At 34.6% G+C, this 16018-nt stretch overlaps 1 protein-coding gene across 1 annotated transcript in view; it reads left to right on the top strand.

The window, feature by feature from the left end:
* Window positions 1-16018, top strand: part of PRR16 (proline rich 16) — a 272756-nt gene that overhangs the window by 119898 nt on the left and 136840 nt on the right.

Raw genomic sequence — 16018 nt, 5'->3', positions numbered from 1 at the left:
ATGTAAAATCAAGGCATTCTTTTGTTGCAGTTTTCTGTTTTCCCACCATAAAAGGCTGCCAATAAAGGTTTCATTGGTCTCAGTGTTTTTCTGTGTATGAAAGAGTATGGGTTTATTGCTCATTAACCCCCTGATGTTTCTGAAGCAATAATTTAATTTCATTGATTCTATCTATATAGGACTCTATTTATCATTTGTGTTAATATGAAACTAAATTTTTCCACATCTAGATAAATCTGAGAGATGCTGTGATCAATCAAATATTTAATTCGAAGAGTGAATTTATTCTATCTAAAACCAAAAATAAAAGATATCTGGACACTGTTAAATATTGGGGATATATTGACATGTTTACAATCACTGTTTTTCTTTAAACAGTTACATACTTTTCTCATTCATTTGGGAATACTCTATTTGAAGTGAATTCCTCTGAGTAGTATTGATTTTGTACTTGAGAGCTTATTAAATAAACTTGCTATATTAGTGTACAGTGAATTCAATAATGTACTTGGTAAACTATTTTCATTTGTGGAATTGTAACAATCATACTGTTTTTTTTTGTTGTTTTTTTTTTTTTTGCGGTACGTGGGCCTCTCACTGTTGTGGCCTCTCCCGTTGCGGAGCACAGGCTCCGGACTCGCAGGCTCAGCGGCCATGGCTCACGGGCCCAGCCGCTCCGCGGCATGTGAGATCTTCCTGGACCGGGGCATGAACCCGTGTCCCCTGCATCGGCAGGAAGACTCTCAACCACTGCGCCACCAGGGAAGCCCAATCATACTGTTTTTAATAGTTAGGAGCTGTGCCGTGAATTAAGTCTTTATCTTTACATGCCCTAATTGGAAAATAAGAGGAAATGTTATTTGGAATTAAGCTACACTTGTCTTCTTAATCAAGTTCTACTTTAGACGTAAGTAAATTAGAAAGTATAGAGCATTATGTAAATGTAAAAATATACGGAAAGGAAAGTAAGGATAAGTTGTTGACTAAATCAGGATAAAGAGATTAAAAGAATCTGTCTATGTCTATATTGATAGGCCTGAGCTATGGAGAAATACTTATAATTTCTTTTTCATTTTCCTTTCCTTCTTTATAAGTAATATGAACTCACCATTTAGCTATATGACTTATCTAAGATCAGATTATGTGGTGAAAATAATGTAAGACCAGAAATGAAGATTTCTCAAATTCAAATTCTATCTCTAATATTAATTTGCTCATTAATATTTTGCAAGTCATTTATTTAATCTGAGTTCCCAAGACCTTCAGCTGACTAAATGGACCATAGAATTAAGGATTTAGTTTCATGTATTCTGTTGACATGAGTTTTGCAGAAAAAAACAGAGCACTGTAGGCTCAACATTTTTTCATTGAAATAAAATCTCGATTATCTACATCCAAACAATATCTGTCTCTTTCCAGTTAAGCATTTGCAGCCTTTATACTTCTGGTGTACTTGTCAGACTGTGATAGAACCTCTCAAACTCATAATGTTTCTAGAAAAAATATTCAGTGCTAATATTTAACTTCTTCAGCAGAGTTTAGTTGATTAAAAATGGTAAATTCACTGTTGAAGTAATTACAAAGTTGACAGGTGACTAGTAAAAATAGTAGTATAAGATTTGCAGTGTCTTTCCATAATAATTGTAGGTGCTTCAAATTTTAAAATATAAGAATTTTTGCTACATTGAGCAAAAGAGAAAATCCAACATTTAATGTTGCTGTTGAGTTTAACCACACTCGTAGTTCCTGAGAATTTATATATATATATATATATATATATATATATATATATATATATATATATATATATATATATAATCATAGGTCAATTGAATAGCAGTTATCACTCAAAATAACTTGTTATTATGCTAGCATACTAATGAAAATTACATATCCAAATAAAAGGGAGGTAGGAAAATTTGGGGGACCGGTGAATCTCAGCAATAGGAAAATTTCTCCTAAAGGTCTAATTTAAAATATAATAAAACGGTCTTTTTATATCTTTATCATTTTTGTCAAACTGAAAAAAGAAAAATTTGAACTAATCTAGTAGACTATTTAATTAATTAATTCATTCAGCACTTATTGCACATGCATTTTGTACTGGGCACCATGCTAGAAATAAGAGATGTGAAGATTAGTAAGACACAATTCTGCCCTTGATATGTTCAGAATGTAGCAGAAAAGTTAAAAAGATAAACAAGATAAGACAAGTGAGTTGAAGGTAAATCAGAGAGAGCATACAAAGTAATAAACTGAGTTTATGAAATAAGGATGAATAGTGACAGTAGAAAGAAGCTAAACTTAAAGTGGCTCAAAAACTGAAATAAGTATTAATAGTCATTGGAATTTCTATAGAAGGAATGAACAGTGAATTGGCAAGCCATGGCAAAGTCTACTGATTTAGTTGGTGAAATGAAAAGAATAGGAGAAATACCTATGAGAACTTTTGCAAGATTGTGCAAATCCAGAAGAAAACACGGAATGAAACTTATCTTAACTTTATTTGTCCCAAAAATGACCTTGAATATGATAACCGCGAAGAATTACGGAGCACAGTGACAGCAAGGCCAGCGGGCACAATGGTGAAACAGGAAGGTCAGGTTCATGGTTCTGTTGCAGTTCTCCCCCAGATAAGTGCAGTGATTGGTAACCTGGGGGGAAGTGTGCTTGTGAGATGGGGTTGCTTGATTTCGTTGTTAAATCAAAACACTGTGGAAATTATTCTAGGGAAGTATTGTTTACATCCAACCTTAACTGGCAAACAAGTAGTCCTATGATGTAGGTCAGCGAACTTGCTACAATAGCAATGCTGTAGGTGAAAACTGCCAGAGAGCACTTTTTGGTTATGGTTGTTAGAATGTTATCTGTGAAGGTTCTGTTCATGCAACAGGTGAATTTACATTTCTCCTCTACCTCATTGACTACCTCTCCTTAGTGTTTTTTGCTGAATCCTTCTTGCTTCCTTAGCATCTAAAAGTAGCCCAGATATTTAGTCTGAGTACTTGTGCATACACCCATGCTCACTTGCTCTCTCTCTCTGTGTCCCTCCCACCCTCCCTTCCTTGTCCTCTCCCTCCTCACCCCCGACTCCCATGCTGATTTCATCTAGTCCCATAGCTTTAAACACCAGGTATATGTGAGTGACTCCCAAGTTTTTTCTCCTGCCCTAAACTTTTTCCTGAACCACTCATCATCTTCATTGGATGTTTACTTGCCATTTCAGATATCGAAAGCAAAACTTAAGAATCAATACTTAGACCCAGAAATTTCTTGTTTAGTTTCTTCTATGTCATAACTTCCTCCATCATCTAACCAGTTTGGCCCAGTTGCCTGGGCCAAAACTCTTGGCATCATTTTTGCTTCCTCCCTTTCATTCACCCCTCACGTCCAGTCTTTCAGAAAGTTTTGTCAAATATGCCTCCAAAATACATTTTAAATCCTTCTTTCACCATCTCCACTGTGCCCATCTAAGCTACCCTCATCTTTTACTTTTTTAATTAATTTTTATTGGAGTAGGGTTGATTTACAGTGTTGTGTTAGTTTCTGCTGTACAGTGCAGTGAATCACTTATACATATACATATATCTGCTCTTCTTTGGATTCTGTTCCCATATAGGCCATTACAGAGTATTGAGTAGAGTTCCCCACTTGTAGGTCCTTATTAGTTATCTATTTTATATATAGTAGTGTGTATATATCAATCCCTATCTCCTAATTTACCCCTCCTCCCCTCCCCCTTGGTAACCATAAGTTTGTTTTCTACATCCGTGATTCTATTTCTGTTTTGTAAATAAGTTCATTTGTACCATTCTTTTAGATTCCACATATAAGCGATATCATATGATATTTGTCTTTGTCTGACTTAACTTCACTCAGTATGACAATCTCTAGGTCCATCCATGTTGCTGCAAATGGTATTATTATTTTTTTATGGCTGAGTAATATTCCATTGTGTATATCTACATCTTGTTTATCCATTCATCCATCGATGGATATTTAGGTTAATTAGACTGCCTTTACACAAATTTCTAACCAGATTCTGCTTCTTCCTTTGCCCTCCTATAATCCATTTTCCTCAGAGCAGCAAAAGTCAGATTTTTGAAATGTGAAAGGTTCAGTGTCATCTCACATGGAAAACTTTAGCAGCTCCTCATTGCTACTAGAGCTCCTTTAGTCTCTTTACCTTGTGATCCATCCACTGTAATCTCTTCTAACCCCAGAACTCATCTCTTACTGGTCTCCAGTGCCCCTGCCTGGCACTCTCCCATGCAAGCTATTCTTTGGGTTCCTTGGGCTTGCCAAACTCATTTCTTCTTCTGGGCCTTTGCAATTAGCATGCACATAGCTGGCTCTTTCTCTTCTTTTTAGTGTCAGTTCCTGTGTTACCTTTTTCAGAAGTACTTTTGCTGACCACTCAGCCTGGGCTCTGGCTGTCCCTGTTTGTGCCTCTAAATCCCTCTCATGCACTTACCCTCCTGACATACCACTATCTTTCATAGTGCTGTCTGTAGTTTTCTTCACAGCACTCACCACTCTGTGATATCTTGTTATGTATTTGCTTTCTTATTTGTTGACTGTTCCTGCCTGTCAAATGTAACTTCCTTAAGGGCAGTGGCCTCATCTGCCCTTTTCATTACTGGGTCCTCAACATCTAGAAAAGTCATGGCACAATAAGTATTGATATGTAGTGAAAGAAAAAAATTCTCTCTGCAGATCCATTTGTTCTTCTTTTTACATGCTCAGATGCTTTAAAGAGGTTACCAAGAAATAAAGAAGCTACAGCGAGCTGAAGAAATGTCTTACTCATTACTTTGATACTGTCTCCTGAGAACAAAGCATGAAAAATGTGCATTTCTTGGAAGTTGGCATTCCATATTTTAGCAACTTTTTGCAGTCTTTAAATCTAGTGCTTTTTTCATGATTTCCTTTTTGCCATTTAAAAGGCCATATGTCAAAATAGAATTTGATTTATAGAAACTTATTGTTAGCACTTTGAAAAGTATGCAGTAGGGAGAAAACAAACAAACAAAAAAAACACATACTGTTCACTCACAAACACAACACGTTTTATATCTTGGAATTCAGTATTAATGTACGAATGATCCTTCCAAAGAAAAATGAAAGGTAATATGAAATAGAGCTTTGACTGCAGAGACATTTTATTATTTTCAACTATTTACAGAATATATCACTATTTGAAAATATGCTGTCACTGCAGTTGTTTTAGGATAGGGAAGAAGAGAAAAGGTTCTAATCATCAGACTCCTTACTAAAGAGAAGAAGCGACATACAAATGTGGAAAGGTTTTATAATAACAAATGTATCAAGAGTCAACATAAACACATTGTGATGAATAAACCATACCTGCTGTTTCCTAGATTTTCCTTGGTAGTTTTATGTAATGTTTATTTCCTAGTTTATTCCTAGTAATAGGGATTCTACACATGTAAGTGAAATGATTGCCTGGGACAGAGTGGAATTAAGTGTAATTGTTAAGTTAAGTGTAATTGTTGAAATATGAATTCTGAGTTTGGAATGCCTGAATTTGAAGCCCAGCTTCACCTCTTTAATAAGTGTGTGCTCTGGCACGTTACTAAGTTCTTCTTTTGTAAAATGAGAATTAATGAATAAATACTCGCCTTTTGGAATTGTTTTGAGCATTAGGTGAGATGAAACATGTAGAACACAATGTCTGCAGTGTGATAAGCCCGTAATAATGTTAATGAATGTTACTCTGTTCTTTATCATCTTTACACTTACTCATGCTATCATATATTATTGTCATCTTTCTCATGACTCAGACCTCAAAGACTGTATTGGAATAAGGTTTCATCAGAAGAATAAGAAATAATTACATTAATAGGTTATGGATTGCTTAGATGTCTAGAGCACTTTTTAGTGCTATTTTCAAATATAGGTAAAATGGTGTTATATAGGGGAAAAGTAGACTCCATTATTTTAATAGTTTGAGTGCTGCATTAAACAAATTTAGTCAGGTTTATATATATCAGAACTTTTCAAATTCTTTAAAATATTAATGTAGAGCTGCATTTCACTTATATGAAGCTTTTATCTTTTACAAGTATGTACCTAATGTTTGAATAATTAAAAAGTTGAAAATATTGATATAGACTATGATCTTCCAAGAACCATATAAATTACACAAGATTTTTTAAAAATTGAGGATGTTTTCCACAGAGGGTCTATTACTCTATCAATTCACAGATAGAGTGATTGATTACAGAGTATGTTCAAATGGTTAGCTTAGGGATCCTTTCAGGCATTTAAAGAACCTCATGTATGAACTTGAAAAGCTTGACTTTTTAGTATTACATTTACATAAAATGGGCAAGAGAGTTTAAGATGAAACCGAAAGTGAGTTTTAATTTATACCTTCCTTCTTTTACACATCTTTGAAAGAAGCATTTCCCTGTGACTTAAAGTAAACCAAATAATATGATTAAAGAAAATGGGTCTGTGTGCAGAACAAAACTGATTGTGCTTCTAGTTGTCTTTTCTGGGAATCTGTCCACTTTAGTCAGATGTTCTGTCTTCTACTAAGAGAGGTAACAAAGCATAGTGGCATGAACTAAACGCTAGAGCTAGGGTGCCTGGTTTGAAGCTCAGCTTTGTACTCTCTAGCTGTGTGACCTTGGTCAAATTACTCAACCTCTCTGTGCCTTGTTATCTCAACTGAAATTGAGGATAATTAATAGATTATTTCATAAGGTTGTTATGAAGATTAAATTCATTACTATTTTTAAATAATTCAGAACTCTTCCTGGCCCATAATATGCACTATATATTGTTAAATAATTAAATTAAGTTATAGAAGCCATTTCATTGCTTTTCTATTTATTTTTTATTCCCTTTCTTCTCATGTGTCTATCATGTGTCACATTCAAGAGGATTGATAGCAGGAAGAATGGTTTTTCTATGGTAAAAATCTAATTCTGCTACTTTGAATCCAGTGATGTTCTCTATCTAGAAGCAAGAGGTTATTAGAGACTATTCCCCAGTCAATGACTATGTAGTAATGGCCAGACAGAAAAAGAGGTATTTTGCTACCCTCCATATAAAAACTCATGGTGTTTGTGCTTGATAATTAAACTATATTAAGCAAGAATAAGACTTGTATCTCTTAGTTGGAAAATAGATTCAGAAATCTTCGAAATATTTTATTTTAATAGCATTACTAATCTCTTAAAAATTATTTAATGATGATTTGGTGCATAGTTAACATCTAGTAAGCACTTTGCTAAGTGTGTTTTGCATCATCTTACCCTCACTTTAAACTTATAAAGGAGCCATTGTCATTATCCCCATTCTACAGTTACTAAAGGAAACCAAGGTTACTAAAGGAAACCAAGGAAGTTAGTGAATGACTTGCCTTACTTAGAATGTACGATTTCAAATTGGTTTACAAACCCAAGGAACCCAACTCTAGAACTCCAGAATCTGTGCTCTTAAACACTTTACAATTCTGTTCTCTCTTCACGTGGAAACTTTAGAACAATGGAGCACCTGGAAAGTCTAAATTTAAGCTTTGTGTATCTGCATACCAATTTCCCCAAGACTGAGTAAGCACTACATACTGAAACTGGACTATGATGTCCAGAGCAGCATTACTCATAATAGCCAAAAACTGGAAACAATTCAAACGTTCATTGACCAATTATTAGATAAAACATAAACTATTCATGTAATAGAATATTATTCAACAATAAAAAGTAACCAACTACTGATACATACTACAACAAGCATGAACCTCAAAAACAGTATGCTAAATAAAAGAAGGCAGATAGAAAAGACCACATAGTGTATGATTTTATTTATATGAAATGTCCATAAAAAGCAAATTGACAAACTAACACAACACAGTAAATCAACTATACTCCAATAAAAATTAATTGAAAAAAGAAAAAGCAACTTGACGGAGCTGGAAAGTAGAGTGTTGGGGTCCTGTGACTAAAGGTTATAATAGGGATTGACTGCAAAGGAGCATGCAAGGTCTTTTTGGGGTGATGGAAATGTTAAAGCTGGATTATGGCGATGATTGTACAAATCTGTAAATTTACTAAAAATCATTTACTAAAAGAATTCTACACTTAAATGGGTGAATTTTATCTTATGCAAATTATTCCTTAATAAAGCTGTTAATAAGAGACAAACAAACTGGATCATGGCCCAGAGATTTAGTATCTTGGACAGTAGTTTAGTGATGAAGGTAAAGCAGACTGAAAATCAAGTTCAAAAGTTTATAATCCATTGTAATTTTTACATTTATCTGCTCTCCCTCCATAATTTAATGAATAAAAGATAAAAAGTCATTTTTACCTTTAGCATAAAAATAGCATAAAAAATACCTTTAGCAAAAAAATAGCATAAAAATTTATTTTTATGCTAAAGTGTTTAGAATTCTGTACAGACATAATTTCCCTTTGATGTGATAAACCGAGTGTCTGACTTTGGAAATAAATTAGGTTTCTATACTTATTTAAAGCTTGTCTCTTCAGATGAAAATGTTTAAATGCAAGTTGCATCATGGTATTAGATTCATGTATAGAGGAATATCAGCACAGGTAGAGGAAACCGGCTACCTGCATCCTGGACAGGTAATTAATATACTGCTTTATAGTCAACAGCCCAATTTCATTATGTTCTATCCTTAGATTTCTACTTATTTCTACTTTATGAGGTATACAAGTCATTCACTTATTATTTCCCCCATTTTTCAAATAAGGCAACAGAGACATAAAGGGATTAAGCCCAAGTCAGGTAACTTTTATGTGTCTGATATGGGCCTAGTACTCAGTTTTCCTGAACACATGATCCATATGTGCTTCTAATACTCTGCACTCCTTGTTTGCAATAGATATTTAAAAAGTGCTGATTGATGAATTTTGTAGATCCATAGTAGATATCATAGCTGGGTTCCTAAGCAGTTTCATTACTATCATCTTGCAAGATTTTCTTAACATCATGTAGTAAGTTGGGACTGCAAATAATAACAGGTTTAAAATATGACTTGTAACTTATACATTATAATAGTCTTTGGTGTGCATTATCAGGCATCTTATAATGAGCAGTTGGAGAAAGTATGATCACCCATCACAATACCCATTTAAAAATAATGTTCCTGAGAGCATCATTTTTCATTCCCAGACTTCAAGCTTTGTGGAAAAATTAGGGAAGTGTTAAAGATTATTTAACTGTTGTGCTGGCTTGTCATACATCGAAACAAAAGAAGAGAGACACACTGCTGCTTTTACAAAAGGTAGAATTGGGCTCTGATGTACCTCCAAGTTATTCCTCCCCAGGAATATTCTGACTGGCACATTTCCTGTTGCTTAAAAGCCTTAGATCTCAGTCCATTTCTTATGGACTCAACAACTTATTGTTAAACACAGATTTGTCAGAAGCTCACAAATCTATTCTCTTCCTTTTTAGTCCCTCTCTTAAAAGAAACAAACAAAAAAAAACTGTTAGTGGTTTTTGTTGTTATTTGAAACAATATCTCTTGATCTATTCTAAGTACAATTATATTTCTTAATTATATCACCTTTCTGTTGTCCTGATTCTGCTGGGTATATGTCCTCTTTCAACAGCAATGTGACTTATAATCATTTCTTCAGTTGTTCTGTTATCTTCTTGTGAATTTATGTTCCTTACACATGAAGATGGATGGTTCCCTGGAAGGCTGAACGTCGAGCCTGGATGATTTGTTTTTTATTTGCAGTCCTCCTGTTTTCACTTCATGTTTTTTCGCCTTCAGAAACTGATGTGCTGACACCAAGGGAACAAAGATGGGTATCTTTTTCAGAAAACACTATGCATGGGAACCATGTAAACATTTCTCTGGTTACCTTTATTTTGCTTTTAAGATGGTTGTTTTTTAGATATAAGTGAGACTGAGTGTGGTGGACTTAATGTAAAGCACATGTATTGGCAAGTTTGCAGACACTTGTTAAAACTCTCTGCACATACATTGAATAATGGATTCTGTTTCTGTTATGTGTTTTTGGCAAAGCCCAGCACTTGTGCCTTTTATAGTCTAGGAAACATGTAAGTTTATTGGAACTCTTTACCCGCCTAAGGCTGTAAAGGGGAAAGGACTTAAACTATAGGCAAAAGAGATTGTTTTTCTCTAGAATAAAACAGATTTTTATCCTTTCTTGTGTGAAATGATATCTGTGTCTTTCCAACCAACAGTAAGCATCTTAAAGGAAGGAATGTCTGATTTTCATTGTTGAGTTCCCTCAACTTGTTTGAAATACACACTATTTTTCTTGCTCTTTAGAGACTGCATTTACTTTTTGACATGCATGCTTGATTTCTGCAAGTGCACATTTCTAAAATGCAAATTTAACATACCTAGAAGTGTTTCTACAAGCTTCTTGACCAACAAAAGGGTCTCAGAATGTTATAATTCTGCTCACTACTCTATTGTTCAATATTTTACATTCATCTTGGTTTATATACCCTAAAGAGGTCATTAGTATAGTTATTCTGTTATACTGGCAATACTTACTTAGATTTTCTGATGCTTCCCAATATCTTTGCTTACCATTTCTTCTCAGTCCTTTCTGGGTCAGTTTCCATAGTCCTAAAACACGTCCTTTAATTGTTTAGTTAAGAACAACTAGTAGAAGATGCTGATTATTTTCATTTTGAAAAATATTTGTTTTTTCCTTCATGTTAGATAATTTACTGGGCATAGGATTCTAGGAAAATAGTCATTTCCACTCAGTCTTTTAATAATATTAATCCATTATCTTCTTGTTTCTACTGTTGCATTTGAAAAGTCTGAAATCAGCTGTCAGCATAACTTAGATTCTTTAGCAGCTAATCTATTTTTTCTCTCTGTTTGCTTTCAAGATCTTCTATGTTCTTTGGTCATTGGCCATTTCATTATGATGACCGCAGATTTGCATTTTATTTTCAAATCACACTCACATCTCATTTTCCCCTTCTATCAGAGGATTCATGTTTTTTGTCAATTCTGGAAAATTCTCAGCCATTCTTTCTTTAAATACTAACTTATTTTCATTTTCCTTATTTTCATTCTTCCTGTCTCCTTCCCTCCCTCCCTCTCTGTCTCAGAAATTTTATTAAATGTTCCTTCTTTTTCTGTCATCTACATCTCTTAACTTTTTAATATTTTAACAATCTTTACATTTCTGTTTTAATTCCTCATGTATTTTCTCTAGTTTTCCTCATTAACTGTTTAATTTGATGTTTAATTTGCTTATAAACTTTTTTGCATTTATATACAGTATCTTATTCTATGTTTACTTTTTATGCTTTTAGACACTTTAGATGTGCTTATTTCACAGTTTATCTTTTGTTATTATATTAAGTGCTTGAGTTTCTAATCCTGCTGTCTGTTCTCTGTGTAACACTCAGTTATAGTGGTTTGTTTCTGTACACATTTTGTCATTTTTGATTATAAGGTCATCTAAATCTTTAAAATCTCCTAAGATCTTCTGGCCTCTATTTTTTCCAGATGCTTCTGTGCTATGACTAGCTCACTGTTAGATAGGCATTTATAATTCCCTGGATTGGGATGGTCATTTTGTGCAGATTCTATAACTTTGAATCCCAAACCCAGGTAAAGTTTTTTAAAAAGTTATCAAAGAAAACCACTTTGTTTCCCTTCACCAGTGGTTTGGAAAAATGTCCTTGTCTTCTAGTTTCAGTAGGTATGTTTGTTTTTTCTTGCCTGCCCCTTCACAGAGATACAGTTCTTCTAGCATCCTGCTTTGATACAGGTGTTGCTACCCCATTATCTGTGGTCCATGAGAGTGCCAAACCCCAAGCCCCTTGGTTATGCAGATAGTCACCTTGCACAAGGTTTGTTTCTGTACCAGCTCACTGGCTTACATTTCTGTTTCTGGCACCTGGCTGGTTCCTTTTCTTTTTGAGCAAGTCTAAATATGCGTTTTAGAGAAGTTTCAGGTTTTCTTTCTCTTTTTTTAAAAAATTAAATTTTATTTTTTTATACAGCAGGTCCTTATTAGTCATCCATTTTATACATATTAGTGTATACATGTCAATCCCAATCTCCCAATTCATCCCACCACCACCCCCACCACCCCCACATTCCCCCCTTGGTGTCCATACATTTGTTCTCTACATCTGTGTCTCTATTTCTGCCTTGCAAACTGGTTCATCAGTACCATTTTTCTAGATTCCACATGCATGCGTTAATATATGATATTTGTTTTTGTTTTTCTGACTTACTTCACTCTGTATGACTGTCTCTAGGTCCATCCATGTCTCTACAAATGACCCAATTTTGTTCCTTTTTATGGCTGAGTAATATTCCATTATATATATGCACCACATGAGAAGTTTCAGGTTTTCTAATCCATCTAGTCTGGTATATTGTGAGAAAGAGAAGTCTCCCATATCCCTCAGTTGTTTCACTATGTTTTCAGTAATGTTAAGTGTTCACCCACAAATAAACAGCTTTTTAATGTTGGGACTTGACTCATAATAAAGGAGCAAATGATAATAGAATAAGGGATGGTGAAGATTTATTTAAAATATAAACTTTCAGCGGGACTTTACTGGACTCCAAATAGATACAACCTCATCTTTATATATCACCATAGTAAAAAAAGAGCTGATATTTTAAAATGGATGATTCTGGGGCAAATTTAAGAGCCCTAATTTTATGTGTACATACATAATAGAAGTCTGGAATACTCCTTTTCTACAGAGCATGAAAAGAAATAGATTGAAAAGAAAGCAATTTACCATTTGAGTATTGCTTTTCTCTGGCATTTTTTTTTTCTAATTAGATGAATCTATTTCCTCTGTCTTTATGTCATCCTATATTTTTTACTGCTTTCAACTCTCTCCCACACACTTTTTAAAAAGATCTGTCTCAAAAGGAACCCTGATTTAGCAGTTTTGTTGTTGGTTTGCTTTGAAATGCAAGTAAAGTAACACATAAAGGCCACAAAAAAAAAAAAATACAAACTGAGATTCCGTAATATGTCAACTTCTTTGTCATCAATATTATGTCATCCTCTTTGTTAGAAATTTTAGCCTGATTCATTAATTCTTGAACTCCTCCTCCAATGTTGGCAGACATCACAGTAACCCTTTTTAAAATATAGGAATGGCATCACAGACAGGTTATTTTACCAAAGTCATTCATGAAGTTATTAGCAATGTGATATTTTCAAACATATGTGTGTGCAAAAGCTGTCTAAACAATGTATTTGACCCAATATTTTTTAGGAAAATTCATGACACGTAGAGGTTAGAAGAATTTCAATAATGGTAATCAATAAGTAATAACACTGTGAACCAGGCACTGTTCCAAGACTTCCCATTTATTTACTCATTTAATTCTAACAAGTCCATGAAATTCTCTTAAAATCCCATTTAGAGGCAAGGCTTGCTGAGAGGTTAAGCTCCTTCTCAAAGTTACGTACCTAGGAGGTAGTGAAGCTGGGATTAGCAAACAGGTCATCTGCAGTCTGACTCCACAATCTAGCTGTGAACTACTACTCTGAACTGTCTCTTGCTTCCTATACACACACACACACACACACACACACACACATGCAACCTAGTATGCACACACACCAACAGACACACACATTCTAGTACACACATCCCAACACATAAACCCCAAGATACACAGAGCCTATGGTGTAATAGTTATCTTAGAAATATCTCTACCTCTATCTGTCTATCTTTCTATCTCTCTATCTGATTAGGAAGAAATGGAGCAAACTCTCTTGCTATTCAGTTTATAATAAAGACCCCCATATAATGGACTATTTGATCAGTGGCAAATGCTTCAATCCTAATGAAAGATGTTATTTCAGAGGAGCTGAGCCATGTGTTTCATAGCATTGAAGCCAAGATCTTATTAATGCAGTTAAATTCAAGGAGTTCTGAAATCATTATACCTCTTACTTTGTTATTATTGGAAAATAACAGATTTCATTTCAAACTTCAGTATCTAGTGAGTTAATTCAGCATTTGTACCTTCCACTAACTCAGAACAAGCAAACAAATGACATTTACCATGAGTAAGTAACTTATTTTTTGGTGCTTAGCCATTTTATACATAATGGTTACCTATTAATCAATGTGAGATATTTAATTATGATTTTGGATTCAATTATTTTTATTATTTTAATATTACTTTTTTGGTTACTATAGTTATAGTACTTTGTTTCAATCATAGCATCGTTAGGAAAGAAACAAACCTTAATTATAATCAGTTTTATATTAAGAAGATTATAAAAATGGAAATAAACTTCTAATGAATAGGAAGAATATTTTGCTTCCTATTATAACGTATCAATGTATGTAATATTCTATTTTCTTCTGTAAGTTAATTGACTAGACTAAGATGAGTGAAAAATTATATAGAAATGCTTTCATATGCTCAAAATCCAAAGCCCTGAAATGATGGTAGCATTTCTTACCTTAAAATGTTTTCATTATCATTTTAAATCAGTGACTGAATTAAACCTGTGACCTATAAATACTCCAAGGATGTTTACATTGATGACATTAATGTATCTGATTCCATATGGAAAGAAAAACATGAGACAGACACACATAAAGTTTTCCTGAAGGTAGTCCTTCTAATGCTGTGTAGTGACTTTGTAATTCACCATCTGTGCAGTATGAAGGCAGTATGACCTTAGGAAAGATTGCATTTTATTTATGCACTAATCATTTATATGTGGATAGAGAACAGGAATTGCATCTAGAATGACAGCATGTGCCTATGAATGGAGTGCTAGGTGAGGCCAAAGGTAGAACATGAATTGTCCTGCTGTTTTCTTCACACGATAACTTTTGGCCAACTCTCATCCTTATTAAAAAGTAGACAACGGGTATTGTCAAATGACCTCACTAATCTCATAAAAAGCAAACAAGACAAAACAGAACAAAACACGACTCATCTCCTCTGCCTGAATCTTTCACCAATAAAACCACTACTAGGCTTTAAGCCCTTAGGTGGAGCGAGCTTACTAGATAAGCACTTTTCACTTTGCCGTTCTGGGAATTGGCTGTCTATGAATTGGCTCTCAGTGATTTGGCTGACTTCCTGCAGAGCCTAGAGGCAACAAGTAAGAGAAACAGCCATTGCCTAAAATTTTAAAAAAGAGGCCATTGTAAGGCCAATGCCTTGGCAACCAGAAGAATAGAGTAGGGGTGGAGGTAGGAAGGGAGCAGGATGGTTGCAACGAACAAGCAAACAAAGACAGTCAGTGAGAGCCAGTAGCTAAACAAAACTTTCCTCTGGTTTAAAATTATGCTGAGGCTGAGCAGAATATGACCTGTCTCCTCTGTATGCCAAAAAAAAAAAAAAAAAAAAAACTTCTAAATTCATTCATTCAGCAAATGTTTATTGAGAACTGTGTGCCAGGTAGTGTGTAATGGCCAGAGACTCAACCATCAAAAAGTTACAGTACCTGGTCTGGTGGAGCTAACAGATGAATGACTGAGGCAAACAGAAAGAATAACTATAGTGCAGTTAGATAAGCAGTAACAGAAATATGTAAGTACTATGTAGCTCTTAAAAACTGTATGGGAAAGGGAAGGAAATGTTTTTTCTCCTCCTTTAAGTTCTCCAGCTTTTCTATGGTTGGAAGAGGAGCACCCCACTTCCAGGTGGCATTGTCACAGTGTCACGCCGTACTACATGATGTGAGGAATGCCCCTCATGCAGTGTTTCTGCATGAGAACACTATGCATGCCTCTAGAGTGGAAAACAACATCCTTCCATCTGCTTCTGGCCATGTAGGAACACTTTAAGCTTACTTCTGTTTTAGTTGACTTTCATCCCTTCAGATGAAAACAAGTATAAGAAGGTGTCACTGTTCTCTCTGGAAAACATGCCAGGGACAGATCATCCATATGCAGCTTCACTCTCCATCACAGAACTGAGGAGAGCATTAACGTGAACCTACAGGGTAGTTTTCAATCCTGACCTCAGGGATGACATCCTTTTGCATGGTGATCATATTTATAG

The sequence above is a fragment of the Mesoplodon mirus genome (genome assembly GCF_964341445.2).
Source record: "Mesoplodon mirus genome assembly, chromosome: 5".
In the NCBI taxonomy this organism is placed as follows: domain Eukaryota; kingdom Metazoa; phylum Chordata; class Mammalia; order Artiodactyla; family Ziphiidae; genus Mesoplodon; species Mesoplodon mirus.
Note: the sequence above shows the minus strand (reverse complement) of the source record. Positions and strands in the feature narration are given on the sequence as shown.